The sequence below is a fragment of the Perca fluviatilis genome, chromosome 2 (genome assembly GCF_010015445.1).
Source record: "Perca fluviatilis chromosome 2, GENO_Pfluv_1.0, whole genome shotgun sequence".
Lineage (NCBI taxonomy): Eukaryota > Metazoa > Chordata > Actinopteri > Perciformes > Percidae > Perca > Perca fluviatilis.
The window spans coordinates 8,776,935-8,789,423 of record NC_053113.1 but is presented as its reverse complement, the minus strand read 5'-3'; the positions used below and the strand labels follow the sequence as shown (position 1 = coordinate 8,789,423).

At 39.0% G+C, this 12,489-nt stretch overlaps 1 pseudogene; it reads right to left on the bottom strand.

Moving 5' to 3' along the window:
* Positions 1–278: 278 nt before the first annotated feature.
* Positions 279–12,489, bottom strand: part of LOC120543706 — a 301,907-nt pseudogene continuing 289,696 nt past the window's right edge.

Sequence of the window (12,489 nt, the reverse complement as noted above, 5' to 3'; positions counted from 1 at the left end):
TATCCAAGAGCCGCTGCTCATAGTTTCTCTCAGAGGAAAAGCAAGATTATCAGCAAAAATATGCAAGCAGAAGCAGGAGCAAGCAATAGAGCGTCTGCACTGTAAGAAGCAGGAAGCCTTCTTAGAGAGACCCCTAGTGGCAGAAAGTTACATATTGTACGTTTAATGATGAATAAATCACACTAACAGAGCTTTGTTGGAGGGACAGTAATGAAGAAGACAGATAACTTTTGTGTTTAAATGTAATGTATGTAAATGTAAATTTAAGTTTTGCAATACTGTGTTTTCAAAGATTATTGTTCTTGATCTGACCTGAGAGTCTCCAGTGTGCAGTGTGGACTCTTCAGTCCAACAGAGATCAGCTTCCCTCCTGAATCCTGCAGGTTGTTGTTACTCAGGTCCAGCTCTCTCAGACTAGAGGACTGGGAGCGGAGAACTGAGGACAGAGCTTCATAGTCTGTCTCTGACAGGCTACAGCCACTCAGTCTGGAGAGGAAGCAAACAAGTTATTTATATTTAAATCCTGTTTATATATTAAATATTATATAATTAAAAGGTACAATATATAACATTTCTGCATTAAAATGTCTAACAAAAACATACCTATGTTATATATTATGAGTTGTGTTCTTACACTATCCCAAATATTTCCATCAAATTACAAACCCAGATAAATCTGTTATTTTATTTCATTTAGTTTCCTTTAGTCGCCTGTCAATGGCGTCATATAAACTCTCTCTTTCTAGTTACTCCCGACTTCCGTCAAAACACTGGTACCCAAATGATGTTGAGATGATGTTCAGGAGTAATTGTAAATCATACAGTGACACAGAAAGAAATACTCATAACTGTAATATTGCTTTTTTCCCCACACGGAATCATTTCGTTATTAATTACATGCCACTTTGCAACACAGAAATACAGCAGAGATCTTATTCATTGATACATATCAATATCAATCCATCTTAATGTTACTACAATGTGCTAGTTGAAAAGTAGCTAACGTTAATGCAAATGCTTGGTGGGTAACATTATAGGGTTACAACATCGTTCAACATGCTCATGAAGTTATTAGTAGCATGATTGTTTTTACCACGAATAAAAACAGCGCTGGGCTAACCCACGAATAAATTCACTAGTAACATCAACGTTAGCAGTTTCGATAGACGACTAATCTAATCCTAATTTAGCCAGCTAGCAAACCCCGGTCAGGCTGCCTCACTAGCCCCGGTGCAGATAGACTTCACTCGGGATGACAGTTGACAACAGCCCTGGGACATATAGTTACTGTTAGCCCCCATTCAGCTAGTAGCAAGCCACTACCATTACAGCAATCTGTACCCGGCCAGCACTTAACTCCAGTGCCGGGGTGCTAACGACGCTAACGGCAATTTAATGAAGCGTCAGGAAACAGACCATATAAGACCCAGGCGCCCGAGTCAGAACAACGTCCATCCATAACGTTAGCTACGTCTCTGTTAGCGCTACCAGTGTTCGTGCCAAAAATCTCCTCCCTGCCGAATTTCTACCCCCTTTGCATGTAGCTGTCTTTACAGTGAGCAAAATTAACCCAACAAAAGGTGGGTTAAGCACCAAAACACCTATTTAAAATTACAGCAAAGTGAAGGGGGAGATAACTCCGGGCAGCTGGGAGATCTTCTATTGCTGCACAACGGCCATCTAACATCCTCGCCATCCTGGAGATTCCCCCGGCAATCCCCACTCACACGTTACAACTAACCCTGTCCGCTCTGGTGTTGAAAACATCCAAATTGTGACATTGACATGTGAAATATATTGTGCTAGTGTGGTTTTGGCTGCTGGCTAATTTTAGCTTGCTGGCTCACCAGCTAACTGGTCAGCTAACAATACAATTCAAATCAAGAAAAACATTATTATTTTGGGGAAACTGCAGCTATTTTATTAGAATGACATGAATAAACATTACTAAATGTAACGTGAATAACCACGAATGGGTAAACTCGTCCATGAACAGTTACATTCTAATCGGGGATGGTGCTTAACAATAAAAACTACAAGTCCCATAATTCCACGCAACTTCCCAACGTCATCAAAAGTTTACCATCCATTGTTTTGACTGAGAGACCCCTAGCTGCAGAAAGTTACATATTGTACGTTAAATGATGAATAAATCTCACTAACAGAGCTTTGTTGGAGGGACGGTAATGAAGAAGACAGATCAAATTTGTGTTTAAATGTTAAGTCTGGACTTTTGGTGTTAGAGAATATAAAATCCATTTTAAACACGTTAAAATCCTTGCTATATTATTCTAAACACGTTGGAAACATGATAATTAATTGTGACTGAATGAGGAGGAAAAGACATCAGATATCCACATTCACATAAGATAAAAAAAATTAGGTTCTCAATCTCAGCCATAATTCATACTTCGTTCTTTACGACATATTATAAATAAGAACAAAATGATTTGAAAACATTCAAAGATTTCCGAATTTTTTTAATTTTTAACGTTTAGAGAAATATCATATAAGAAGACAAACAACAATTGTGTTTATATGTTGAGTCTGGAATTTTGGTGATACAGTATATGAAATCCCTCTCAGCATGTTTAAATAGCTGCTGCTCTATTCTAAACAAGTTGGAAACATGATAATTAATCATGACTGAATTAAGCAATATTACACAAGATGGTTTGATTTAACGTCATTATTGGAACAACAGTGATGCATCTAGGACCGAGGCACTGGCTGAAGTGATAATATGATGTAAAATCAAACCCTCTCATGTAATAAAGTGATTATACAACAATGGTTACCAACTAAATAAAAGTTATAATCAAACTGTATTCATATTGTGGGGCAATTCACTCTCAAAATAAAGAAAAGCAACAGAGAGAATTTGTAGTCCCTCCCTGTTAAACGTTAGTCAGCCAGTCATCTTAAGCTAACGTTAGCTTTGTAACAGTAGAGATCGTGGAATTTTCCAAACATAACTACCGCACATATAAACACCAAACTGCTTGGCTAACTTAATCTGGTTTAAACTATATCTACTTAAAGAAATATATTGTTCATGGATAGATTTAGCTACTATACGTCTGCAAACAACTGATTTAATCCAAACGGCTGATGTGATCCAATCAGATTGTCTGGTTGGATCTACTTGTTGTATAATCAGGAATAAACAAAAGTCCATTAACCAAAATTGCATGATATTATAATATTAATTATTTCTGTATCGCAGCCACAGTTCATATGTCATGTTTCATTTTTAAACTAATTTATTGGTTATGCGCCGTCCTCACTTGGTTCAATGGAATTTTGTTGTATTATTTTACAATGACAGTAAAAGGAATCTGAATCATGCTTAATGAAGTGATTCTTAATCAGATTAAAATACATTGGAAACATTACAAATCTTTTGAATGTTTACAAAGTATTTTTGCAATACTGTGTTTTCAAAGATTATTGTTCTTGATCTAACCTGAGAGTCTCCAGTGTGCAGTGTGGACTCTTCAGTCCATCAGAGATCAGCTTCCCTCCTGAATCCTGCAGGTTGTTGTTACTCAGGTCCAGCTCTCTCAGACAAGAGAACTGGGAGCTGAGAACTGAGGACAGAGCTTCACAGCTTCTCTCTGACAGGTTACAGCCACTCAGTCTGGAGAGACAACAGGAAGCAAACAAGTTATTTATATTTAACTCCTGTTGAAACATATCAGCATATTTAAAAAGGTAGAAAAATGTAAAATTTCTGCATTAAAATGTCTAAAAAAACATACCTATGTTATATATTTTTATGAGTTGTGTTCTTACACTATCCCAAATGTTTCCATTAAATTGCAAACCCAGAGAAATCTTTTATTTTATTTTTGACATTGTACGTTTACTTTAGTCGCTTGTCAATGGCGTCATATAACCTTTCTCCTTCTAGTTACTTACAACTTCCGTCAAAACACTGGCACCCACATGATGTTGAGAAGATGTTCAGGAGTAATTGTAAATCATACAATGACACAGAAAGAAATACTCATAATTGTAATATCCCACGAATAAATTCACTTGTGACGTTAACGTTAGCTGTTTAGACATACGATTAATCTAATCATAATTTAGCCAGCTAGCACACCTCAGTTGGGCTGCCTCACTAGCCCCAGTGCAGATAGACTTCACTCGGGATGACAGCTGACAACAGCCCTGGGAAATATAGTTACCATTAGCCCCGAGTCAGCTAGCAGCCAGCCACTACCATTACAGCAATCTGTACCCAGCCAGCACTTAACTCCAGTGCCCGGGGTGCTAACGACGCTAACAGCAATTCAATAAAGCTTTCGGAAACAGACCATATCAGACCCAACGTCATCCATAACGTTAGCTACGTCTCCGTTAGCCCTACCAGTGTTCGTGTCAAAAATCTCCTTCCTGCCGAATTTCTCCCCCCTTTGCGTTTAGCTGTCTTTACAGTTAGCTAGATTAACCCAACAAAAGGTGGGTTAAGAACCAAAACGCCTATTTAAGATTACAGCAAAGTGAAGGGGGAGATAACTCCGGGCAGCTGGGAGATCTTCTACTGCTGCACAACAATGGCCATCTAACATTCTCGCCGTCCTGGAGCAATCCCCACCCACACATTACAACTAACCCCGTCCACCCTGGTGTTGAAAACATCCAAAAGGTGACAATGACATATGAAATATATTGTGTTAGTGTGGTTTTGGCTACTGGCTAATTTTAGCTTGCTGGCTCACTAGCTAACTGGTCAGCTAACAATACAAATCAAATAAAGAAAAACATTATTATGTTGGGGAAACTGCAGCTATTTTATTAGAATGACATGAATAAACATTACTAAACGTAACGTGAATAACCACGAATGGGTAAACTCGTCCGTGAACAGATACATTCTAATCAGGGATGGTGTTTAACAATAAAAACTATAACTCCCATAATTCCACGCAACCTCCCAATGTCATCAAAAGTTTACCATCCATTGTTTTGACTGAGAGACCCTTAGCAGCAGAAAGTTACATATTGTATGTTAAATGATGAATAAATCACATTAATGGAGTGTTGTTGTTTTTGTAAGTCACTTTGGATAAAAGCGTCAGCTAAATGACATGTAATGTAATGTAATGTAATGGACGGTAATGAAGAAGACAGATAACATTTGTGTTTAAATGTTTAGTCTGGACTTTTGGTGTTAGAGAATATAAAATCCCTTTAAACATATTTAAATTCTGGCTATATTATTCTAAACACGTTGGAAACTTGATAACTAATTGTGACTGAATGAGGAGTAAAAAGACATAAGATATCCACATTCACATAAGATAAAAAAAGAATTAGGTCCTCATTCTCAGCCATAGTTCATACTTTGTGCTTTATGACATATTATAAATAAGAACAAAATGATTTGAAAACATTCAAAGATTTCAGAATTGTTATATTTTATATCCTGACATGAGGAGGGCGGTTTAAATACAATAAAGCTTAACATTTAGATAAATATCATATAAGAAGACAAATAACGATTGCGTTTATATGTTGAGTCTGGACTTTTGGTGATACAGTATATGAAATCCCTTCTCAGCATGTATAAATATCTACTCTAAACAAGTCAATTTGGAAACATGATAATTAATCGTGACTGAATTAAGCAATATTAGACGAGAATTTGAATTAATGTCATTATTGGCACGACAGTGATGTGGCTAGGACCGATTGCGCTGGTGCAGAGGTTCGTAAGTTTGACTGAAGTTTCTTCATGAGCAAGTCAACCATCAGGCTGCTTAAGGAATTGGGAGTGTGAGGCCAAACCCTACGCCAAAACATCAAAGCCCTCTCATGTGCAACACAAGAAGCAAGTTGATGGCTATGGGTGAAAAGGGGTGACTCCACCTGGACCCCTAATAACACCTGTGGCACGTAAGGGTTGAAAGCAGAGGGGGGCCACACCTGGGACGGCAGTCCGGAGGTGTCGTGGGCCTATCAATGAAACACCAGTGAAGGAGGGTGACCACCTGATGACCCCAATGAAGCTAAAAACACCCATTCTCATTCCACTCAACCAGACCTGTCACCACCACAGCGAGGAAACCACTCCGATGGATGCATCGTCACAACTCATACCTCAGGTTCTAAACAGGGGATTGTTTCACCTAGTCCTAAAAACATAACTGATTGTTTATCAGACGTGAAAAAAAAGCATGCGGGTAGGCCAAGGCAAAAATCGTTAAAACATTAGCCTACATAGTTATAAAGAATTATATTCGAATAGTAATTTCAGCATTAAAATAGAATAGATTTTCTTACTATTCAAATATATTTGACTTTCGGTATTTGTTCCATCACCCCTAGTGAGTTATACACTGTATGTGAGGACAATACATGAACTGACCTCAGAGTCTCCAGTCTACAGTTTGGACTCTGCAGTCCAGCACACAGACACTCCACTGCTGAATCCTTCAGGTCATTGTAACTCAGGTCCAGCTCTCTCAGATGGGAAGGGTTGGACTTCAGAGCTGAGGCCACGACTTCACAGTCAGTCTCAGAGAGTGCACCGTTAATAATCCTGTGATGACAGATAATAAACAACATTTAAAGAATAATCAAATCTGAAACTTTTATCCTTATAAAACAGACTATCACATTTAATCAAAAAGCACATTCACAAGGGTCTGATGTTAGATTCAGATATGTTGAGGTGAGAAGTCACGGAACCCCTTTCAAAAATGGCCATGCCATACAGACAGAGATCCATTCTGGATTTATTTTTTATTAAAAAATTAAGACTGCAGACTTGCATTTATAGTTTAACTACAACTCACTTCTTCTCTGAGCTTGAGGAAGATAAAATCCCACCACTGAGGTGAACCTGCTGAGCTCTCCTTTACTAGCAGAATGAACCTGGAGGTCGGCCCAGCAGCTCACTGTATGATCAGCTGATGTCTCAGTAAATCAGGAGATAAATACACACATTCAAAAAAGAACCACGGTGCTAATGTGTGCTGCCATTTTCTTTGCCCATCTTGCCTTCAGTGTTACTGAAATGTAAAAGAAACACGTTGTCTGACAGTTTTAGGGTGACCAGAAATGGGGCAATCTTTAAAAAGCTTGTCCCATATCAAAATATGCTCATTGTTGGAAACTAAACAATGTAAAGTTCAGCTTTCATTTAACGAGGATGGAGATGTTTTTTTTGGCCTCCCCCCACATCCTCTCTCTCATCAAACAATGATTATAGATATTAGGGCTGGGTATCGCCTCTAATTTCCTGATAGATTTGATTCTGATTCACAATTTCAGTGTTTATTTAGGATATTTCAGTTGTAAAACTAATTTATCTTGGATATGAAAGAGATGATAAAGTAGTACAAGGTTCCCTCTAACCTGCTGCATAGAGACAGAGCGCATCGCGTCATACTCTGAAAGCCACGCCCACCGGAGGGGAACTCTCTGCTTCTATCTGTAAGTTAAGCTAACACACATAACGTTGGACATATCGTTAGATTGGTGTGATGATGCTGTGGGATCCTAAAGTCTTCCCATTCTCTCCGCTGATTCATCATGTCTGTATCCACTCTTTTCTTCATAAAAGCTCAGTTTTTCAGGTCGGCAGGTTATGGAAACTTAACTTCCAGATTATTTAGCCTTTTGGTATTGAATATTAAAACAGAGCAGCTTTTAGACATGTTTCTGTTGTTTTCTAGTCAACAGAGCACAGAGATGTTTTCCCCTCCGATGGGACTTGCCTCTGTCTCTATTATTAAAGTCTCAATGTTTACATCAAGAATTTACCCAAAAGCAGTTATATTAAAGGTTAACTACCGTTTATTTTTTTAACCTGGGTCCAGTATTGAGCGAGATTGCAATGACAGGCCGGCTTGAATCAAGCTAGAATGTAACCTAATGGGGCAATTTTGAACCTTACTTTTTGTCCAATGAAAGTGATTACACGTTGTCAAAATCATTTAAATATTGAGCCATTGCACTGAAAATCTTTTAGATAACAGGAGCCTATGATTTCTGTATCCTACTCCGTAACAACAGACTTGAACACTTAGTGCGACAGTGGCGAGGAAAAACTCCTTCTAGGAAGAAAAATATGACAAAAATAACTAACTGAAAGTTATTATGAAAAAGCTTAAACTGCATGTGATGTTAGTTCAGCAAATCACAAATAATGAATCTCTGTTTGTATATAAAATAAACACATTATAAAAACACACTGCTGACTCTGTATACACTGTGAAAAGGCTGTCTGTTGTGATTAAATGATGACAGAAGATACTTTAGCTACAAACACAAAGATCATCAACATCTCATTCTCACAGCGTTTGAGACGACAAAAACATTTGCAGAGTAACATGTAGAATTATTTACAATAAGCAGGTTTATCTTTTATAGTGTGTAAGTTTTATATTGTTCGTGTGTGTAAAGTCTGTATGTTTACTCTAATACTGATGGTCTCAGCTTCACACTGATTTAAAATGACAATCACATTTGGACTTACCGAGCCTTTCTGCAGTTTCTCACAGCTGGAATCAGTCTCTGTCGTCCCTCCTCTGATGTGTTGTACTTCTCCAGGTCCAACTCATCCAGAACCTCCTCTGACATCTGCAGCATGTAGGCCAGAGCTGAGCAGTGGATCACAGAGAGTTCCTTCTCTGATCTGTTCTCTGACTTCAGGAACTCTTGGATCTCCTGATGGACCGAGTGGTCGTTCATCTCCATCAGACAATGGAAGATGTTGATGCTTCTGTCAGCAGAGATATCATCACTGTTCATCTCCTTCAGGTTGTTGATGGCTCTCTGGATGATTTCTGGACTGTTGTCTGTCTGACCCAGCAGGCCTCCTAAGAGTCTCTGGTTGGACTCCAGAGAGAGGCCATGAAGGAAGCGGACAAACAGGTCCAGGTGGCCATTTTCACTTTCAAGGGATTTCTTAATGACTTTCTTCAGGAAGACAACGTAGTCTTCTCCCAGGAAGTCCTCCAGTACCTGTGTGTTCCTGTTGGTGTAACAGTGGAACAGGTAGACTGCAGCCAGAAACTCCTGAACGCTCAGATGAACGAAGCAGTAGACTGTTTTCTGGAAGATCACGCTCTCACTTTTGAAGATCTGTGAACAAACTCCTGAGTACAGCGAGGCCTCTGTGACGTCCAGACCACAGCGCTCCAGGTCTTCTTGGTAGAACATGATGTTTCCTTTCTCCAGCTGCTCAAACGCCAGCCTCCCCAGCTTCAGAAGAATTTCCTTGTCAGCCTCCGTCAGCTCCTGTGGACTCGTCTCATGTCCCTCAGCATACTTGAGCTTCTTCCTCTTTGTCTGAACCAGCAGGAAGTGTGAGTACATGTCAGTCAGGGTCTTGGGCAGCTCTCCTCTCTGGTCTGTAGTCAACATGTGGTCAAGAACTGTAGCAGTGATCCAGCAGAAGACTGGGATCAGACACATGAGGTGGAGGCTCCTGGAGGTCTTGATGTGGGAGATGATTCTGCTGGACAGCTCTTCATCACTGACTCTCTTCCTGAAATACTCCTCCTTCTGGGCATCAGTGAAGCCTCGTATTTCTGTTACCCTGTCAACACATGCAGGAGGGATCTGATTGGCTGCTGCAGGTCGGGAAGTTATCCAGACAAGAGCCGAGGGAAGCAGCTTCCCCTGGATGAGGTTTGTCAACAGAACGTTGACTGATGACTTCTGTGTGACATCAGAAACAGCCTCATTGTTGTTGAAATCCAGGTAAAGTCTGCTTTCATCCAGGCCCGTCAAAGATGAAGAGAAGTTTAGAGCCAGCGAGCTGCTCTGCTGGGACCTCCTGTAATGTTGGATGGAAAACCCGGAGCAGCTCCAGAAGACTGTACTGCTCATCTTTGATCAAGTTCAGCTCCCTGAAGGAAAGAGGAATCACCAGACTGATATCTTGGTTTTCCAAACCCCCTCGCCCAGTCCAGACAGAACTTCTGCACTGAGAAGGTTTTTCCAACGCCAGCGACGCCGCTCGTCAGAACCACTCTGATGTGTTTCTGTTGGTCAGGTGAGGCTTTAAAGATGTCGCAGCACTTGATTAGAGAGTCATGGAGGGTCTTCTTCTTGGAAGCTGTCTCGAGGTGCCTCACCTCATGTTGGGTATTAACCTCTTCACTCTGTCCCTCTATGAGGTAGAGGACAGTGTAGATCCTGTTGAGGAGGGTTCTACTTCCTGTTTCAGCTCCTTCAGTCACACGTTCAAATGTCCCCTTCAGCCTGATCTTATGTTTCTGACGACCAACATTCACTTAAAAAGGACAAAGGTGAGAGACAGAACAAGAAAGAGAAAAGTTGACAATCCGATGATTATTTTTATTACCAATATAAAAAACAATCCAGTTAAATTTCAGATGAACGTAAACTCTAACAATATTTATGTTAAATGTCTTATAATATATAAGGAAAATACGTGTTATGCTATAACTTTGTTGAATATTGATATATATATATATATATATATATATATATATTGATATATATACAATACATAGTCACACAAACATGAAGTGTTCTCAGTTCTGCTGCTTTCAGTATTCTGCTAAAATACAACACTTGTTGAGTTAAAAACAAATGAAAGGAAATGATTTCTAACTTTCTTTTATTAAACAAATCGAAATGAATATAAAAGAGAAAAAAGAATGACAGTTTAATTTTGAAGTTAGTTAAATTATCCTTGTAATTAACACAAAAATATCTGAGTGTCTTTCTTGACATGTATTTTGCATTAGTTAACGCTAATCAACGATAAAACAAAATTATATGTTGTGTAGCCCTAGTCTGTGCTGTCTGACTCAACACATGTCTCAGTATTACAACAACCAGTGGTGTGTTCAGACATGAAGACATCAGCAGACAGATGGACAGACTTACTTTGTTCAGAGCTGCTCTGATTGGCTGTCTTCAGTCCAGCTCTGGTTCTGGATCTGGATAGCTGCTCCTCCTCAGAAACATCACTCCTCTTCCTCTTTCTGTGAAAACATTTCTTCATCAATAAAATGATAGAGGCAGTTTGTTATTTTGAGAAAATAAATGCCACATTTGACGTACATTTTCAGACTTTAAATAGTTAAAAAAACTCTTTACAGTAAATTCAACATTCGGCTTTAAAAGCCAGAAGAGATCCATCTGAGTTAGAAACAGTATCTGAACTAATAGTTCTGCATCATGAATATTAATCTTTTAGCAGAACATTTAGTCTTCATCTTCATCATGTCAGCTGACAGTAAAACAGTCTCTTACTTTGTGTCTGAGGGTCCAGGTTCATTACTGAAGGTCAGAGGTTCTCCTTTGGACTGATCACTCTTCATAGACAGACAGCCAGATACTACAGACTCTGCTCCATCCTCCTCTTCCTCCAAACCACTCATCTTCTGATCTGAAGTCAGTCTGAGAGGTCAAACAGGAACACTGACTGTGAGCTCACAACATTTAAAAGAAATCAAGTTTGTTCAGGAGTCAAAAGCAGGAAGCAACGATCAGGAAGTAACACACACACACACAGAGTATACAGTAGGATATAAAACCAGCCAGCACTCAGTCAGTTGTCATGGAGGGAATCATGAAATAGAGAATTTAAAAAGCTATAAGACAGATTCCATAAGGCCCTACATGAAGTCAGAGCTAAAAGCTAACAGTAACATAATAAATGTTGGATTAACACTCACCCTGCCTCAGCCTTCAGTGTCCTCCTCCTGCTCTGTTCTCTCCACTAGAAATGGAGTCTCAACTGACTGAACTCTTTCACTTTCAGGGTTTCCTCCCTTTCCTCATGGGCCTGGGGCTGTGTTACGTTATTAGTGGTTCAACATCTCTCTTTCACTTCCCCTCAGCACATACCCGCAGCCATCTTAAGTGTTGTTCCAATTGTCTGGAAAAAGATAGATAGATAGATAGATAGATAGATAGATAGATAGATAGATAGATAGATAGATAGACAGATAGATAGATAGATAGATAGATAGATAGATACTTTATTGATCCCTAAGGGGAAATTCAAGGTCCCAGTAGCTTAAAGACATCACACACAACATTCACATACATCACAAACAGAATGATAAAATAATAAATCCACATGAATAATATGGACAATAAAAGAAAAGATACTAGATAAAAAAATCCACATGAATGTACTGAGGGATGTATAAGCATGAGAGGCTTGCAGTGACAGGGCAGGGACTGACCCTGAGATTCAGTCTGCATGGTACGGTGCTGGAGCTGCTCTAAACTCCTCATTGGAAAATTTTGCTTAGCTACTATTTACAGATTTCCACCTCCCTGCCTGTTGTCGTTATTGTTGTTATTATTATTAATATTATTACTATTCTACTTTTATTTCATTTATTTTATTATTATTTATTATTATTCATTTTTTTACTATTTCTATTTTGCTTTATATTTACTTATTTATTCATTTCCCTTTTTTGTTTATTCATTTTTACTCTTATTGTAACCTATACTGCCTGTCATTTGTTTATTACATTT